At 37.5% G+C, this 13,444-nt stretch overlaps 1 protein-coding gene and 1 pseudogene across 5 annotated transcripts in view; one reads left to right on the top strand and one right to left on the bottom strand.

Moving 5' to 3' along the window:
* The window catches only part of ADD3 (adducin 3), a 140,823-nt gene that overhangs the window by 106,073 nt on the left and 21,306 nt on the right, over positions 1 to 13,444 (bottom strand). The window lies entirely within an intron of this gene.
* LOC108283377 lies at positions 354 to 5,295 on the top strand (annotated as a pseudogene).

The following is a 13,444-nucleotide window of genomic DNA, read 5'->3' on the forward strand; positions in this document are numbered from 1 at the left end:
CCAGCTAATTTTTTTTGTAGTTTTAGTAGAGACGGGGTTTCACCATGTTGACCAGGATGGTCTCGATCTCTTGACCTCGTGATCCACCCGCCTCGGCCTCCCAAAGTGCTGGGATTACAGGCGTGAGCCACCGCGCCCGGCCCCAAAATATGATTTTTAAAATAAATATTATATAAAGTTTTTTTCCCCTTCAGAGTCTCACTCTGTCACCCAGGCTGGAGTGCAGTGCCACAATCTCGGCTCACTGCAACCTCTGTTTCCCAGGTTCTAGCAATTCTCCTGTCTCAGCTTACTGAGTAGTTGGGAATACAGGCGCCCACCACCACACCTGGCTATTTTTTCTATTTTTGGTAGAGACAGGGTTTCACCATGTTGGCCAGGCTAGTCTCAAATTCCTAACCTCAAGTGATCTGCCTGCTTTGGCCTCCCAAAGTGCTGGGATTACAGGCGTGAGCCACCACGTCCAGCTGATGATAGGCTTTGATGGGAACGGTGGTGGCATAAGAGAGAAAATTCAGAGATTTCTTAGTCAAACAAAACCAGTGAGTCTCAAACTTGGTCTCAAACCAACAGCATCACCTGGAAACTTATTAGAATGCAAATTATTGGGCCTTAGATCAGACTTAATAATCAAAGCGTGGGGTGTGGCCTAGCAGTCTACGGTTTAACAAGCCCTCCAGGTGCTTCCAATGCATGCTAAAGTCTGAGTACTACAGGCTAAAAGGATTCATACCATTACTGGTAGTAGAAAGGAAAGAGAGTCAAACTACAGGCAGCTAACAAAGCTCTGCAAGAGCTATTTCTGTTTATTCAGCAAGTCGAGCTTGGATTTAAGACTTTTCATGGCACTTCTGTTGCTGGGCAGTTGCTTCCTGGTGGAGTCGGTTATCACTCTAATCATTAGGCTTCCTCCCCAAGCAATATCCTTCAGAATAAAGGCTGTTCTAGTGAGTTTATTCCCTTTACCTGTAATTTCTTTAAAACATGGAATGCTGATGGGAGGGGTTGAGGATACAGCAGAGGTGGAAAAGGAATATCAGTGAAGGTACAGCAGCAAGGGAGTGCGGAGATGATGAGAGATGGATGAGCTAATTACCTTACAGATCTTGTACCATCTAAGGAAGCCCTAAGGACAAAAAGTTTATTTTATATTTCAATATGAAAGAATCCCTCCCTCAGAATTCCACTTTGTGTCTGATGGGCTGGTTATAAATACTACTTAGCATTAAACATTCAACAAATGGTAAGCCAAAGCTAACAAACATGGTCTTCCAAATGCAACTGAAAATAAAGCATGTCTCATGATTTGGTTTGAGGGTTAATGGTAAAGAACTATTTTTTCTGGTAAGTTAACATTTATACATTACATGTTCCAAAACCTGAAACATGGCTGGTTAATCTTTTTTGGTTTAATTTATTTAATTTATGCATTGGCTTACATTTAGAAGCTTGTCTATACTTAGTATTTCCTACTACTCACAAAATGACACAACTTTCCAGTTTTACAACCCAGGGATGATTCAGGAATCACATTTAGATATAACATTTTTTAAAAAACATTTTCAGAAGTCATTTTTAAGGAATTCATGGAAAGCAAAAAATGCTTAAAATCCTTTATATTCAGATTAGAGAATATAAATAGTAGACTGGTATACGTAAGTAATTTGCTTATCTTTAGAGTATCGTCTAGGTTGAGAGTCTCAAAACCTCATTTAATATAACTGACTACATGGCAGTATCTTGGATTACTGAAATCTTTGGTCTTCAAATGAGAATTATAGGCTAGTTTAATTGCTGCTAAACCATTTATCTTATAATTTAAAATAATTATATTTTATTAATGAAAAAATATAATTTAAATTATAAAATAGCTTGCTAAAGAAACTATCTGGGTTATCAAAAATAAGTGTAATTTTTTGAAACAAAAAATTATATTTATAAAATATCACAATGCCCCCACAAGGTATATGTCAATATTAATTTAAAGACATACCCCATAAAAATGAACATTTCTATGTAAAATGGCCTTATGAATACTGATTTTTAAAACAAAAGCCTTATATCCCCTAGGCTGAGATATTTGTAACTACCAATTGTGATATTTCAAAAATGTAATCAAAAAAATAAACTCTATTAAGATCTGTTAACTCACCATTTAAGGGCAGTATTTTCCCTAAGAGTGTTCTGAGAAACAGGAGCTCCATAGGATGGAACTAGAGAGACTGATTTCATTAGACAGACAGAATTCTTTGGTCTAGTGACATATTTGAGACACACTGAGTTTTAACAAAACAAGGCAAACCCTGCATTTAATTGCAGTACTTCTCAGTCTTTGCTACGCTAAGGTACAATATGAACCTTTAAGAGATGGCACAGAAAATAGTTTCCCAAACATATTTGGCACTATTTATCCTGGGAAATCTCTTAGAACTAATGATCCACATTAGTGGGAAATGCAGATGAGTTAATCCTAAACACTGGAGGCAACTAGCTAATTATGGTCCCAGAGACTCAAAATAGAAATTAAAAGCAGCTGAGTAGAGTACAATGAATTTATTGTCCCTATTATTTGCAAGAATGCACAAAGTATTTCCAGTATACACATAATATTTGTACTATATACATTTTAATATAGCACTTATGAGAATTTTTAAATTAAAAATTAACTGGTTTTTAAGTAACTATACTTCAAGAACACTACTCCCTCTATGAAATCCCATTCCCCAGAAACAGGCCCATCTGATTAGTACAGCTGATCTGCCAGCTGGATGGATCCCAAGTAAACTTCAAACCAGCACTTGGCAAAATATCCCTGTACCCAGCATTTTACATGCAACACAAATTAAAGATGCATTCTGGGACTGCCCTGAGAACCAAACAATTGTATGGCAACATGAACATATTCAGTTTATCTTCTCTATATTAAATTTACTAGATGACCAGTTTAAACAATACTTCAAATGCTGTGCTTGAATTCTGCTTACATCTATTCTGTTATTAGTCTGTTGGCATCTAACACTGGATCGGAAAAGACTGCCGTCTGGTAGTTATAGCAACCCTTCACTAACTTGGTCAGAAGTTGAAGACCATAAGCCTCAAAGAAATGCAAACCAAGTTTATTATTATGAACATATCAAAATCTTCTTTTTGTAAAGCCATTCAACAGGGTTTTTTCACTCAAAGAGAAACACTGTGCTCTCACACATTATATAATCGACCTACAAAAGTCAGGTTTTAAAGGAGTTAAAGGGATGAATGATTAAATTAAATGAGTAATTAGGTCCACATTCCCCTCACCCACAAGGCTGCCACTGTCTCTTTTATAAAGCCTAGGATGAGAGCCAAATTGGCCCTATTTAAATTGACTATTTAATTTAACTCTAACTTCTCTTAATCATAATGTGTGTGTTCTTGGGTACAAATTTTTTCCTCTCGATAAAGTTTCTGGTAGTCAATACTTCAGATGAAAAGTTAAATAATTAACAGTATAAAAACAGTAACAACATGTATACAGTATATGAACACACACAAAGTGTTTTCAAACTTAACATCATCTTATTTAATCAGGAAGGAAAGCCAGAAAAGTATTAATAGAATAGTGATTATCTCAGATTCTATACAATTAGGGTAATGGTAGAACTGAGAAAACTGAATCCACACCACCTAGTTAGAAATTCTCTTTCTAGTATACTATACTTTCTTTCCTGAAATAGTATTTTACAGTTTACATAGCTATTATAAACATGCATATATTTTGCACTTTGAATTTGCCCCAGTATCCCTGCTGCCCACCTCTCTAGTCTGGTTTCCTTCCTTTTTTGTCCTTCCTTTTCCTCTCCTTATCTTTCCAAAGTCACCACCACTTGCTTGAGCCTGAACCAAGGCAGAAGTGGATAACTGAATGCAGGATCCACCCTTTAACAGCACTCAAGAGTTGTGATCACATCTATTCTAATTCAGAGACTACAATGCTAACACATGGACTATTTTCCTGTGCTCTCATTCTTAATGCAACAATGTCAAGGACATGGCCATTAAGAGATGACCTAGGATTATATAAGACTTATCCAGCTCAATATGCTTATTCTATCCCATTATTTTACTTCAACCCTCTTTGTCTATAAAAAGCCCTTTCCTTATATGGCCAGTCTCTGAAGTCCAAGATTTGATAATCGTGGTGTTTAGAAAAGGAGACTCTTCTTGTATCTCTTCCTGAAGGCATCTGAAATATTTTTTGTGACTGATTTTCCAGGTGGAAAAGATGCTCTTTCATAGGCTTCAGATGATCTATACTGTTCAACAGGCTGCCAATAACATTAAATCTCTTGGAAGTTGCTAAGAGGGAAAACTTTAAATGTTCTTGCCATAAAAAATAAGTACTGAGGTAATACACATGTCAACTAGATTGATTTATGTATTCTCATAAATCATATTCCAAAACCTTATGTTCCAAATGTACACATTCCAAATCATGTTTCAGATGATACATACATGATTTTCATTGGTCAATTTTTAAGTTACTTTAAAAAAAAAAAAAGCTGCTCCCTCCTCAAGATGGCTGCTGAAGACGACTTACTGCTGCCGTGGCTCCCGCAGCTGTTCGAAACCAGCAAATGGATTCTAGACAAAGTAGAAGTAGCAACTGAACCCACTCGTTCCGGGATAGTCCAGGAGAAGGTGTTCAAGGGCCTGGACCTTCTTGAGAAGGCTGCCGAAATGTTAAAGCAGCTCAACTTGTTCAGCTGAAATGAAGATATGGAAGAGACTGCTTCCACTGATCTGAAGTATGTGTTGGTGCCAGCGTTTCAAGGAGCCCTCATGAAACAAGTCAACCCCAGGAAGCAACTAGATCATTTGCGGTGGGCTCGAGAACACTTTATAAACTACTTAACTTAGTGCCATTGCCGTCATGAGGCAGAGTTTGAGCTGCCCACAGCCAAGGACAACTCAGCTGAAAATCACACTGTTGATTCCTCCAGGGCTTATCCTAGCCTCCTTGCTATGGCATCTCAAAGACAGGCTAAAATAGAGAGATACAAGCAGAAGAAGGAGTTGGGGCATAGGTTGCCTACGATAAAATCCGCTGTGGAAACTGGTCAAGCAGATGATGAGCGAGTTCATGAATATTATCTTCTTCACCTTCAGCAGTGGATTGATATCAGCTTAGAAGCAAAATGGCAGGATCAGATTCACAGATAACAATATTAACCTTAAATGTAAATGGGCTAAATGCCCCAATCAAAAGACACAGACTGGCAAATTGGATAAAAAGTCAAAACCCATGGGTGTGCTGTATCCAGGAAACCCATCTCATATGCAAGGATACAAATAGGCTCAAAATAAAGGGATGGAAGAAGATCTACCAAGCAAATAGAGAGCACAAAAAAGCAGGAGTTGCAATCCTAGTCTCTGATAAAATAGACTTTAAACCCACAAAGATCAAAAGAGACAAAGAAGGGCATTACATGATGGTAAAAGGATCAATGCAACAAGAGCTAATGATCCTAAATACATACATGCCCAATACAGGAGCACCCAGATACATAAAGCAAGTTTTTAATGACCTACAAAGAGACTTAGACTCCCACACAATAATAGTGGGAGACTTTGACACTCCACTGTCAATATTAGACAGATCAATGAGACAGAAAATTAACAAGGATGTCCAGGACTTAAACTCAGATCTGGACCAAGCAAACCTAATAGACATTTACAGAACTCTCCACAAAATATACATTCTTCTCAGCATCACATCACGCCTACTCTAAAATTGACCACATAATTGGAAGTAAATCACTCCTCAGCAAATGCAAAAGAACAGAAATCATAACAGTCTCTCAGACCACAGCACACTCAAGTTAGAACTCAGAATTCAAAAACTAACTCAGAACTGCACAACTTCATGGAAACTGAACAACTGGCTCTTGAATGTCGACTGGATAAACAATGAAACGACCACAGAAATAAAGATGTCCTTTGAAATCAATGAGAATGAAGATACAATATACCAGAATCTCTGGGACACATTTAAAGCAGTTTCTAGAGGAAAATATATACCAATAAATGCCACATGAGAAGCTAGGAAAGATCTAAAATCAACACCCTATCATCAAAATTGAAAGAGCTAGAGAAGCAAGATCAAAAAAACTCAAAACCTAGCAGAAGACAAGAAATAACTAAGATCAGAGCAGAAATGAAGGAGATAGACACACAAAAAAAACCTTCAAAAAAAAAAATCAATAAATCCAGGAGCTGGGTTTGTTGAAAAGATCAACAAAATAGAATACTAGTCAGGTTAATAAAAAAGGAGAGAGAGAATAATCAAACAGATGCAATAAAAAACGATAAAGGGGATATCACCACAGATTCCACAGAAATACAAACCACCATCAGAGGTTACTACAAATAACTCTACGCACATAAACCAGTAAACCTGGAAGAAATGGATAAATTCCTGGACACTTACACCCTCCCAAGCCTAAACCAAGAAGTCGAAACCCTGAATAGACCAATAACAAGGGCAGAAGTTGAGACAGCAATTAATAGCTTACCAACCAAAAAAAGCCCAGGTCCAAATGGGTTCACAGCCGAATTCTACCAGACATACAAAGAGGAGCTGGTACCATTCCTTCTGAAACTATTCCAAACAATACAAAAAGAGAGAATCCTTCTCAAATCATTTTATGAAACCAACATCATACTGATACCAAAACTCATCAGAAACTCAAAAAGAAAAGAAAACTTCAGGCCAATATCCATGATGAACACAGATGCAAAAATCTTCAATAAAATACTGGCAAACCGATTGCAACAGTACATCAAAAAGCTTAGCCATCACAATCAAGTAGGCTTCATCCTGGGGATGCAAAGCTGGTTCAACATACGCAAGTCTATAAACGTAATTCACCACATAAACAGAACCAAAGACAAAAACCACATGATTAATTTAATTGATGCAGAGGAGGCCTTTGACAAAATTCACAGCCCTTTATGCCAAAAACTATCAATACGCTAGATATCGACAGAACATATCTCAAAAAATAAAAGCTATCTATGACAAAACCACAGCCAATATCATACTGAATGGGCAAAAACTGGAAGAATTTCCTTTGAAATCTGGCACTATACAAGGATGCTCTCTCTCACCACTCTTATTCAATATAGTATTGGAAATTATAGCCAGAGCAATCAGGCAAGAAAAAGAAATAAAGGGTATTCAATTAGGAAAGGAGGAAGTCAAGTTGTCTCTATTGGCAGATGACAGGATTGTATATTTAGAAGACCCGACAGTATCAGCCCAAAATCTCCTTAAACTGATAAGCAACTTCAGCAAAGTCTCAGGATACAAAATCAATGTGCAAAAATAAAAAGCATTCCTATACACCAACAACAGATTTAAAGAGAGCCAAATCAAGAACAAACTGGAATTCACAACTGCCACAAAGAGAATAAAATACCTAGGAATGCAACTAACAAAGGATGTAAAGGACCTCTTCACAGAGAACTACAAACTACTGCTCAACTAAATAAGAGAGGACACAAACAGATGGAGAAACATTCCATGCTCATGGTTAGGAAGAATCAATATCGTGAAAATGGCCATACTGCCCAAAGTAATTTACAGATTCAATGCTATCCCCATCAAGCTACTAATGACCTTCTTCACAGAACTGGAAAAAACCACCTTAAACTTCATATGGAACCAAAAGAGAGCCCACATAGCCAAGTCAATTCTAAGCAAGAAGAACAAAGTGGGAGGCATCACACTACCTGACTTCAAACTATATTACAAGGCTACAGTCATCAAAACAGCATGGTACTGGTACCAAAACAGAGATATAGACCAATGGAACACAACAGAGGACTCGGAGGCAACGCCACACATCTACAACCAACTGATCTTTGACAAACCTCACAAAAACAAGCAATGGGGAAAGAATTCCCTGTTTAATAAATGGTGTTGGGATAACTGGCTAGCCATGTGCAGAAAGCAGAAACTGGACCCCTTCCTGACACTTTACACTAAAATTAACTCCAGATGGATTAAAGACTTAAACATAAGACCTAACACCATAATAGCCCTAGAAGAAAACCTAGTCAAAACCATTCAGGACATGGGCATAGGCAAGGAATTCACAACTAAAACACCAAAAGCACTGGCAACAAAAGCCAAAATAGACAAATGGGATCTAATTAAACTCCACAGCTTCTGCACGGCAAAAGAAATAATCATTAGAGTTAACTGGTAGCCAACAGAATGGGAAAAAATTTTTGCAATCTACTTATCTGACAAAGGACTTATATCCAAAATCTACAAAGAACTTAAACAGACTTACAAGAAACAAAACAAACCCATTCAAAAGTGGGCAAAGGACACGAACGGACACTTTTCAAAAGAAGACATATATGAAGCCAATAAACATGTGAAAAAATGCTCATCATCACTGGTCATTAGAGAAATGCAAATCAAAACCACATTGAGATACCATCTCATGCCAGTTAGAATGGCGATCATTACAGATGCTGGAGAGGATGTGGAGAAATAGGAACACTTTTACACTGTTGATGGGAGTGTAAATTAGTTCAACCATTGTGGAAGACAGTGTGGCTATTCCTGAAGGACCTAGAAATAGAAATTCCATTTGACCCAGCAATCCCATTACTGGGTATATACCCAAAGGATTATAAATCGTTCTATTATAAGGACACATGCACACGTATGTTCACTATAGCACTGTTTACAACAGCAAAGACTTGGAACCAACCCAAATGTCCATCGATGATAGACTGGACAGGGAAAACGTGGCACATATACACCATGGAATACTATGCAGTCATAAAAAACAATGAGTTCGTGTCCTTTTTAGGGACTGGATGAACCTGGAAACCATCATTCTCAGCAGACTGACACAAGAACAGAAAATCAAACACCACATGTTCTCACTCATAGGTGGCGTTGAACAATGAGAACACGTGGACACAGGGAGGGGACACACTGAGGTCTGTGGAGGGGGTCTGGGGGGAGGACAGCGGGGGTTAGGGAGTTGGGGAGGGATAACATGGGGAGAAATGCCAGATATAGGTGATGGGGATGGAGGCAGCAAACCACACTGCCATGTATGTACCTATGCAACAATCCTGCATGTTCTTTACATGTACCCCAGAACCTAAAATGCAATAAAATATATATTTTTAAAAAGAAAAAAAAAGTTAAAAAAAAAAAAAGCTTAAGTCTCTTTATTAACATTTAGGCCACTCACTAGGTAGATTAGGAGGGTGGTGCATTAAAGTCATCCACCAAGACAAAGGAAAACAGCTTAAGGATCCTAAGTATTGATCAGTCAACACCATTTGACAAGAGACTCCTTTGCACAGTATTCTGCTTCGTGATAAAAGATACACATAGGAAATAAAAACATAATGAGGAGAGTATAATATAGCTGAAAGAACACTGGTTCTAGAACCAGGCTGACTTGGGTTGGAATTCCATTCTGCTACCTATTAGCTGCCAGGGCAAAGTCACAATGTATCTGAATCTGTTTCTTCAAAATTTATAATATAAATCCTGAGGAACTGATGTGCTAGGTACTTTACACAAAATCATGATTTTGTGTAAAGTACCTAGCACAGTACCTCGTATATGGCAGGTGCCCAATAGATAATAGCTATAAGTTTATTTTATTTTTTATTTATTTTTTGAGATGGAATTTCACCCTTGTTGCCCAGGCTGGAGTGCAATGGCTCGATCTCAGCTCACTGAAACCTCCGCCTCCCAGGTTCAAGGGATTCTCCTGCCCCTGACTCCCCAGTAGCTGGGATTACAGGCATGCACCACCACGCCCGGCTAATTTTGTATTTTTAGTAGAGAGGAGGTTTCTCCATGTTGGTCAAGGCTGGTCTCCAATTCCCAACTCAGGTGATCCGCCTGCCTCAACCTCCCAAAGTGCTAGGGGTACAGGCATGCGCCACCACGTCTGGTCTTACTATTTTTTATCACTTGTTTTCAAGAAGCTGGTCAGGAGTTAGCAACCATTAGAGCTAGTGGATGGAGCAAGTAATTTGGTTTTGTTTTTTAAACTTCATCAATGGGAGTTAGAGAAGGAACAGAGGTTGCTTGTAGGCAATAGCTCTCAAAACAGCACTGTAATACAAATTGGCCCAGCCAAGTCAGCTGCAATAGCTGTAGTTAATGTAATCAATATAAAAAGCAGTTACTTTGTGTTTTCTTGTAGTAGGTCTTCAAAATCTATGTATTTTTATAATTATAGCACATCTCAATTAGGACTAGCCACACTTCAAGTGGAAACAGCCACACACAGCTAGTGGTTACCATAATGACAGTGTCACTCTATAATTCTGGCACTAAGCCTGGGCCCATTCTAAAGACTCTGCCCTAATACCTGTTTCACAGGTTAGCCTAGATCCATGCCACTTAAAATCATCTCACAAATCTCTAGGTTACCAGGAGAATCTACCTGCCTAAATTACTATAGAACACCTGTATATCAAAATTTCACAGTCAGCTTGACAAATATATACACATGTATGTAACTAGTAATAGCTGTCAGGTTTCAGATATTGGTGGAGAAATGCCAATCACATAAAAATCAACACTTCCTTGACTGCCTGTCAGTAGAGTAGGTTCCAATCAGGTCAGCATCTTCAAAATTCCACAAACCTGAAAGAACTTTTAATAAATAAGATTCCTTAAGAATGTTACTAAAATTAAGTACAAGTCTGGGCAATTTTTAAAGGCCAGTAATAACTTTAAAAATTCTTTATGTCTGATTTGTTGGGATATTCCACACATTTGGACAATCATACCTTAAGTTTGTTAAAATTCAACTAAACTGTAAGCAACTTTCAATCAGGTAAGAAAAGTCTTATCATATGGTTTGCTTTTTTGCAATTCAAAAAATACTTTCAAAATACATAAAGTGCAACCAGATGCTACTGGCAAAAAACAAAAACAAAAACAAAAAAACCCCTGGATTTTTCAAATGTGACTTATTTCCAAGAACATTACCACAGATGGGGCCTACACATTGGTGAGCTTAAAGCTTTGGAAAGTCCTTATCTAATCATCTATTCAGAACTCGCCATGTTTTCCAGCTTTTCAATATTTCAAATTTTCAAATAAATATCTCAAAATATATAGAAAATCAGAAATATGATACATAGCAGAGGACTTCTCCTTAACAGATTCAGAACACACTGTTACACAGCTAATGTCATAGAAAGTAAAAATTAATGTTAATGCCAGAACAAGAACAATATGCCATTTGCATTATAACATGAACTGTAGTTGCTAAGTGACTGTTTTCTTCCATTTAGAGAAATTTTCCTTAGTTCCAATTACTACAAGTTTTTAATCATTACAACAATCTATTACTCTGCATATTAAACCTGCAAAGTAGACATAAAATGTTTAAATTCAATTTTCAATAACCACCGTGATAAAACTTTCAAAGAAATCGAAAGTGATGAATTTGTACCATATATAGGGAAAGATGAAAAGTTAATTGTGATTTTTTTCTTAATTGAAACAAATTCAGAAACATTTACTGATGCTATTAATGGAATAAATACATAGAAATAAAATAAGCAAAACTCATTTCTTCCTATTTAAACAATGCAGAGTATAGAAGATTCTATATCATTACTTTCTGAACTTTTCAGATAAAAGTACTGAAAATCTCAACCACAATGCTTAGAGACTCATTTGCTCTGGTCAAACACCAATTTTGTGAAAAGGCTGTTTATTTAATACACTCCTACATTCATTTTAGGGTTTTCTCCTCTCTTCCTGTCTCATAAGGGGACATGGCAGTCAGGGATGTAAATAAGCAGCAAGGATTTATTCTGTACATATTTAATGAGCATCTTCTATGTACCAAATATTATCTGTATTACACACTTTACATGTCATCTCATATAATCCTCATAGCAGTTTGAGAGGTATTTTTTTAACCCCAATTCTATAGGTGAAGAAAATAAAAAGGCTCAGAGAAGGTAACTAACTTGTTTAAGGCCACAGGATTCTAAGATCTGATGTCAAAACCTGTCCCAACTTTTCTTCTCTCACAATGTTTTCTACCCAAGCTCTCCCCTCACGTAAGCATAACCAACTGAACCTGCCCTCTGAAGTTTTCATTCAGTAACAGTTGCATTTCTTCAACAGTACTAGCTTTTGGTTATCACGTAAAGCAAAAATGGTTAAAACTAACATGCCCAAGAATGGTTTAATGTGTATTTTTCCCCTTTGAAGTGTCTCATTTTCCATTCAATTATAGAAGGAGTATACAAAGAGAGGGCAAGAATTTAGTTCCCCCAAGAAAAACTGCTAGTAGAAGAAATCTCAACCCTGAGGTGGGATAAAAGAGAAAGATGTCACCTGTAATCCCAGCACTTTGGGAGGCCGAGGCAGGCGGATCACGAGGTCAAGAGATCGAGACCATCCTGGCCAACATGGTGAAACCCTGTCTCTATTAAAAAAATACAAAAATTAGCTGGGCATGGTGGTGCGCACCTGTAGTCCCAGCTACTCCAGAGGCTGAGGCAGGAGAATTGCTTGAATCCAGGAGGCGGAGGTTGCAGTGAGCTAAGATCATGCCACTGCACTCCTGCCTGGTGCCTGGCAACAGAGCGAGACTCTGTCTCAAAAAAAAAAAAAAAAAGAGAGAGAAAGATGTTCCAGGGATATGCTATCCAATTTGATAGCCACTAGTCACATGTGACTACTGAGAACTTGAAATGCGGCCAATCTGAATTGAGATGTGCTAACTGTAAAATACAGACAGGATGTCCAAGATTTGGCATTTTAAAAAGAGCAAAAAATTTTATGCTGATTGTATGTTGAAATTATATTTTAAATATATCGGGTTAAATCAAATATATTGAAACTAATTTCATACCTGTTTCTTTAAAACGTTTTTAATGTGGATACTAGAAAATTTTGAATTACATATATGGCTTACATTTTGGGATGGAGAGAATAGTACTATTTCAGGGCCTTCCTATGAGACTTCAAATTATAACATGCGGGTAATTCTAGCTACTCCACCAGTACAAAAGGCATTACTAACGGAAGGCCTAATCCTTATGATTACAACTCTTGATAGCTCACTAGATTTTCTCTTAAAAGACAAACACTTTGGTAGGAACCCACATTATTACTCTGATCAGAAATGTCAAATAAATTACTACAGTAATAAGCTAACTAATATAGTCTTCTCCCTCATTCCCCCCAATTTTTTTTTTCTTTTTAATAGAGACAGGGTTTCACCATGTCGGCCAGGATGGTCTCAATCTCCTGATCTCATGATCTGCCCACCTCAGCCTCCCAAAGTGCTAGGATTACAGGCGTGGGCCACCACACCCAGCCATTCCCCCATCTTAAAAGCCATCTTTCCAATTTTTGGTTTCATATGTACTTTTTTTTTTT

Source organism: Cebus imitator, unplaced genomic scaffold, assembly GCF_001604975.1.
Source record: "Cebus imitator isolate Cc_AM_T3 unplaced genomic scaffold, Cebus_imitator-1.0 Scaffold259, whole genome shotgun sequence".
Classification (NCBI taxonomy): Eukaryota; Metazoa; Chordata; class Mammalia; order Primates; family Cebidae; genus Cebus; species Cebus imitator.